We start from the raw sequence: 7,089 nt of genomic DNA on the forward strand, positions 1-7,089 counted from the left end.
TGACCTGCCCTGAGCAGGTCACAACTGGGACAGGATAAAAATACGATTAAATGAATAAATAAATGAATTTTGGTTCTTTTTGTGATAATCCTTACAACAGCTGTGTAAGGTAAGCAAGTATTTTAATCCACTTGTTTAACATAAAGGTAAGAGGCTGACACAGAGAGAGGGATGTCTGACGGGGCAATCCTGGACAGAATCAGTGGTGTAATTTAGGGTAGTACTGCAAAGCTGCCCATTGAGTTTAGGGTAAAGGTGAGATTTGAACCTCCCAAAGCATGGTTCATTTATTTAGCCTTAAGCTATTTACACAGTGCACTCATCAACAGGGCATATTATATACACATTTATTTCAGTATATAGAAACATTCTTTTTGCTGTCAAGTTGCAGCTGATTTAAGGCGACTCCTGGTAGGGTTTTCGGGGCAAGAGCTGTTCAGAGGTGGATTGCCATTTTCTGCCTTTGCATCACATTTGAGATATTCCTTGGTGGTCCCCTATCTAAATACTTGCCAGGCTCAGTCTTGCCTAGCTTCTGAAATCTGATGAGATCAGGCTAGCCTGGGCTATACAGGTCTTGCAGAGGGAGAGGGAAAGTCACGCTTTCAGAGGTTTCAGAAACCATGGAGATTCTCTGATTTGAGGTGTAGTGATTTTGGGAGAGGAGGAGGGGAAGGAACACTCAACGTGAAAGAGACCACAAGTGCATAAATGGCCACAATGTTAGCTGCTGTCTTATAGCTTAAAGCAGCTCTGGGATTGAAATACTTGCAAAAATCTATAGTAATAATTGATTTTGATAAGGTTAGCAGTTACCATTACTACAGGAGTTATTTTACGTTAATGAAGCTGAATCTCCCAATTAAGTACATAATGGTCAGTGATGTATTTTCTTTCCTGTGGAAATTTTGTAATTTTAGAAAAATCAAATTTCTGTGGGTTTTCAAAATGGTTTTCCATTTAGTGGCCACATAAAAACTGTAAGTTAATACTGGTTTACTTTCTTAATACAGTTCTGGCTGTGGTTATTTATATTGTTCTCTTGCCCTTCCTCTGAGGAGCATCTTTGGAAAACTGCTTCTGCCATGGACTCTGTCCCCTTGGCTGTGTTGGCGTGTGGGTGGGGACCCACAGCCTGACACCCAGTGACTGGGGACCCCCAAGTGATACCAAGTGTGGGTGGAAAGGAACTTGGCCATGCATGCGACATCTGTCTGTCAGTTTGCTTTCTGCCTGCCGGTTTCTGGCTGTTCAGTTGTGAGGGTGGATATAGGATGGATTGTGAAGGGTGCTTTGCCCAGATATGGTATGGACTCTGCTCTCTCCAGTGGGTTACTGTTCACTGCATGAGCCCAACTGTACTAGATACCATTTCAGAGTGCTAAGTGTCAGACTGCTGGTGGAAGGCTCTAGCTCAGGGGTCAGCAACCTTTACCACCCAAAGAGCCATTTGGACCTGTTTTCCACAGCCCCGAAGATCTACAGAGCTGCCTCCAATTCAGCCCCTCCACTCACCTTTCCTTCCAGCGCTGGGAGGCGGAGGCGCTGGGCAGGGAAACCCCCTCTGCCTGACGGGGCAGGCAGTCGCCTGCGCTGTGGGGCACAGGGAGGATGGCGTCTGCGGCCTGCCCAGTGCCGCTGCCTCTCACGCTGCGGGAGGCAGCTGCGCCGGGCAGAGAAACCCCCTCTGCCTGACAGGCAGGCGCCTGCTCTGTGGGGCAGAGGGGGGGATGGCGGCCATGGCCTGCCTGGTGCCGCTGCCTCTCACGTTGCGGGAGGCAGCGGCGCCAGGCAGGAAAAGCCCCCTATGCCCAATGGAGCAGGCAGTCACAGGGGGAATGCTGGCTGCGGGGATAGCAGAGGGGGGATGGTGGCTGCTCTGGAGGGACACGCCCATGCTACCCTCCGATCTCCTGGGGTCGGAAGGTAGTGTGGCCGTGTCCCTACAGCCCTCCAGAGCAGTGCTGGAAGGAGAGGTGAGTGGAGGGGATGTGAAAAGCGGTGCCCTCACTCACGGAGCCGCCTCTGGTTTGGCCCCTCGACTCACCTTTCCTTTCAGTGCTGCTCTGGAGGACTGGAGGGACACATCCATGCTACCCCCCTGCTGTAGCTCCAAATGGGTCCTGCCACTAAGGGTGTCCCTGGGCCCACACAAAGTCTGCACAACCTGTGGCTATCAGGTAGTGTCTGATGCTGCAAGCCTTACCTGCCAGGATATTCCGTATCTTGACAGGTATTAATGTAGGAGTAGAGGGCCTGCAGTTGGCCGTTGCCATGGGGGCTGGGCTGACATTTGCTGCCTCCCCATTGGCCAGCTGCTTGATTGGGTTTCAGAGCCAGCTGTGGCCATGTAGATGGGGCTGTGCAAAGGAAGGTCTGGCTTTTTCAAAGATGTTGAATGGAGCTCCTTGGGCTGCACTATGGTTTTTCCTGGCGTAACTTTGCGCCAGTGAAAGTGGGCATTCCTAGGCTGAAAGAGTTTAGGAAGTTGAATAAAGCTGGCCCTGCCTCAGGGACTATCCACTTTTGTGCTGGTGTAGGTTTCTGTACTGAGGGTATGCCAGCATTCCCAGTTGCCTCAACTATGCCGCCACCCATACATCATGCTGCCATGCTGCTCCCCAGTGCCGGCCAAGTGTCATTCATGGAGGTCACGCATCCTTCTGTGCAGTAGATTGTGCTGAGGATTTTTAACCATTACATAAAGTGCAACTTTAGTCATTTGTCATGTCCTAAGATAGAATGCCTCTGTAAATTCAGCTCTATTATAAATCTAACAACTTTTAAATTGGAGGTGCATCTTGTTTAATACATTACCTAAGTGGATTTATTGCAGTGATTAATCTGTTGATATCCATAAAATGTACTGAAACTTCACCAAGATTTGAATTACTATATTGTTTTCGCCTGCTTTAATATATCTTATCAAATTTAAATCAGTTAGACATAAAAATCTATAATTAAGCAATAACTTAACCAACGAAACTGTTAAAAGTACCTTTGGAGCACATTCTTTGAACCTGTATCTCTCTGACTTATGTGTTAAGCTGCTTCCCCTGTCTTCCCACTCAAAGCAAACAAGAGGAAAAGCTCTCTCTCCTGGTAGGATTAGGGGCACAGACAAAACTTGCTGTGCCAGAGAGAGAGAGAGAGAGCACAACTTTTGACTTTACCTTGTGCTGCTTGTTTTCTAAAGGTGTCTTCAATTTATTTATTCAATCACTTTTAACCCACTTTTTTCCTGGGAGACACAAATCAAAGCCCCTATTTAAAAGTTACAAATTGCAATAACAGACAAAGAAAACACAGATGAATCTGAGCTGGTCTAGGTTTGTTAATTTGATTGCTGCAAGTTCCAGGCTGTGGCCAAGGGCCAAGTCCGTTTAGCTCTTGCCCAAGGGTTCAAACCTCTGGACCCGGGGAGGCTAAATTCTTACACTTGGGGATGAGGCTGCCGTTCCTTTCTTCTGCTGTGTCACAACTGTCATGTTGACCTGAGTTGTAGAACATTTGAGAGGAACCCATTAGAGAAAACAGGCTTATTCTCTGCACAGAAGCACCGTTAGACAATTCTACTAAAAGTAAGGCTTTCAGGATGACTTTCCATTATGTTGCATATAGTCCAAAGCATATAACTTGAAACAGTTATTTTGCCTTTGAACCCAATTGTACTTCTGAACATCTTAATAGGTTCCTTGTTGATTTTATTAGGAAAGCACCATTCAGAATTTTTACATGGAGTTGACACTTTTACTGTTAACTGAATATTTATTTTTTGGAGGATGGTTTGGATTCTGCCATCGGAAGGAATGCTGAGCTGTGCTGTGTTCCTTTCCATTCTTGCTGTCTCAGCAGGGTAGATTCCTGGTGTTGTAGGTCCTGCATACGTTAATAGCTAAATGTGTTATAGGACTGCTGTGGGGAAGGAGAAGGGGATGAAACTGCCCTCTCTCCACAGAAACTCTGCTGCCGGAAGAGGCAGGAAAGACAGTTTCTTCTGCCCCTGCCTCAGACTGTCCATCCTTCATAGCTCTTAATTTACAGGGGTCCCATGATGCTAGGAATTTACTTTCTGCGGATCAGAAGGGACAGACGGGGTAGAGAGGAACATGGCAAAGATTCATGATTCCCCTTGTGGCCACTAGCTCCAACGCTATATTTTCTCATTTAAATTGTCCTGTATATTTATAGGTTAAAAAAAACAACCTGGTCCCCCCATAGCAATGACCTTGCTCGTTCTGTCTTCATCTGCAATATTTTTAATGCGTAGTTGTGATTGTTTTTCTGTTTCAGGTAAAAAAAAGCCTGTTCCAAACAATGGTTGGGTTCTTACATAAACCATCAAAGAAGAAAGGTACGTTATTATCAAGAGACTGGCTTATCTAACAGTCTCTTGCTTTCCAGAAACATTGCGTCAGGCTGGGGCCTACAAAATTGTAGATGTTTTTCTCTCTCTCCCTGGGAACTTAAGGTCATGCTGACTGTAGTTTCAGAGATCAAGATCAGGAGACATGGGAGTCTGACACAGGTGCCTAGAAGTCATGGGGTCTAGAGGTTTCAAGGCCAAGAGAACAGAGAGGGCATTTTGCCTACACATTCCATCTTGTTGGGCGTTTTGCCTACACATTCCATCAGGAGCAGCAGTGGCGTAGGAGGTTAAGAGCTCATGTATCTAATCTAAGAACATAAGAACATAAGAACTAGCCTGCTGGATCAGACCAGAGTCCATCTAGTCCAGCATTCTGCTACTCGCAGTGGCCCACCAGGTGCCTTTGGGAGCTCACATGCAGGATGTGAAAGCAATGGCCTTCTGCTGCTGCTGCTCCTGAGCACCTGGTCTGCTAAGGCATTAGCAATCTGAGATCAAGGAGGATCAAGATTGGTAGCCATAGATTGACTTCTCCTCCATAAATCTGTCCAAGCCCTTTTTAAAGCTATCCAGGTTAGTGGCCATCACCACCTCCTGTGGCAGCATATTCCAAACACCAATCACACGTTGCGTGAAGAAGTGTTTCCTTTTATTAGTCCTAATTCTTCCCCCCAGCATTTTCAATGAATGCCCCCTGGTTCTAGTATTGTGAGAAGAGAGAAAAATTTCTCTCTGTCAACTTTTTCTACCCCATGCATAATTTTATAGACTTCAATCATATCCCCCCTCAGACGTCTCCTCTCCAAACTAAAGAGTCCCAAACGCTGCAGCCTCTCCTCATAAGGAAGGTGCTCCAATCCTTCAATCATCCTCGTTGCCCTTCTCTGCACTTTTCTATCTCTTCGATATCCTTTTTGAGATGTGGCGACCAGAACTGAACACAGTACTCCAAGTGCGGTCGCACCACGGCTTTATATAAGGGCATGACAATCTTGCAGTTTTATTCTCAATTCCTTTCCTAATTATCCCCAGCATAGAGTTTGCCTTTTTCACAGCTGCCATGCATTGAGTTGACATTCCCATGGAACTATCAACTAAGACGCCTAAATCCCTTTCCTGGTCTGTGACTGATAGCACCGACCCCTGTAGCGTGTATGTGAAGTTTGGATTTTTTGCCCCTACGTGCATCACTTTACATTTCGCTACATTGAACTGCATTTGCCATTTCTTAGCCCACTCACCTAATTTATCAAGGTCCGCTTGGAGCTCTTCGCAATCCTTTGTGGTTCTTACCACCCTACATAATTTGGTATCATCTGCAAACTTGGCCACCACACTACCCACCCCTACTTCCAGGTCATTTATGAATAAGTTAAAGAGCACTGGTCCCAAAACGGATCCTTGGGGACACCACTCCCTACATCTCCATTGTGAGAACTTCCCATTTATACCCACCCTTTGTTTCCTGTTCCTCAACCAGTTTTTAATCCATAGGAGGACTTCCCCTCTTATTCCTTCATTGCTGAGTTTTCTCAACAGTCTCTGGTGAGGAACTTTGTCAAAAGCCTTTGGAAATCCAAGTAGACAATGTCCACTGGTTCCCCCTTATCCACATGTCTGTTTACACCCTCAAAGAACTCTAGTAAGTTTGTAAGACAGGACTTGCCTCTACAAAAGCCATGCTGACTCTTCCTCAGCAGGTCTTGCTTTTCTACATGTTTAATAATTTTATCTTTTATGATAGATTCTACTAATTTTGCAGGAACAGATGTCAAACTGACTGGCCTGTAATTTCCCGAGGTCCCCCCTAGACCCTTTCTTAAAGATTGGTGTGACATTGGCCATCTTCCAGTCTTCTAGGGATGGAGCCTGATTTCAGGGTTAAGTTGCATATTAATGTGAGAACATCAGCAATTTCATGCTTGAGCTCTTTAAGAACTCTTGGATGAATGCAATCTGGGGCCAGGGGATTTGGTAGCATTTAGTTTATCAATGGCTGCCAGAACTTCTTCCTTGTCTACCACTAACTTCGCTAGTTCCTCGGATTCACCTCCTAAGAAGCTTGGTTCAGGTGCAGGAATTTTCCTCACCTCCTCTTGGGTGAAGACAGATGCAAAGAATTCATTCAGCTTCTCTGCAATCTCCCTGTCACCTTTTAGCACACCTTTGTTCCTTCATCGTCTAACGGACCTACCGCTTCCCTAGCTGGCTTCCTGCTTTTGATGTACTTGAAGAACTGTTTGTTGCTAGTCTTGATGTTCGCAGCCATGCGTTCCTCATAATCCTTTTTTGCCTCCCTTACAGCTAACTTGCTTCTCTTTTGCCACCATTTGTGTTCTCTCTGGTATTCTTCATCAGTTAAGTTGGACTTCCATTTTCTAAAAGACATCTTTTTTTTCCTAATAATTACCTCAACCTCCCTTGTTAACCATGGTGGCTTTCTTTTGGACTGGGCGCTGCCTTTCCTAACCTGCGGAACACATTCCAGCTGAGCTTTTAAGACTGTGTTTTTAAATAACCTCCAAGCACCTTGGACATTTTTGACTCTCTTGATTTTCCCTTTCAGCTTCCTGCGCACTATCCCCCTCATCTTTGAGAAATTTCCCTTTCTGAAGGCAAATGTAACTACATTAGTAGTTGTCACTGGAGGAACCGGGTTTGATTCCCAGCTCTGCCACCTGAGCTGTGGAGGCGTATCTGGGGAATTCAGATTAGCCTGT

This window comes from Sphaerodactylus townsendi, linkage group LG01 (assembly GCF_021028975.2).
Source record: "Sphaerodactylus townsendi isolate TG3544 linkage group LG01, MPM_Stown_v2.3, whole genome shotgun sequence".
Taxonomy (NCBI): Eukaryota; Metazoa; Chordata; class Lepidosauria; order Squamata; family Sphaerodactylidae; genus Sphaerodactylus; species Sphaerodactylus townsendi.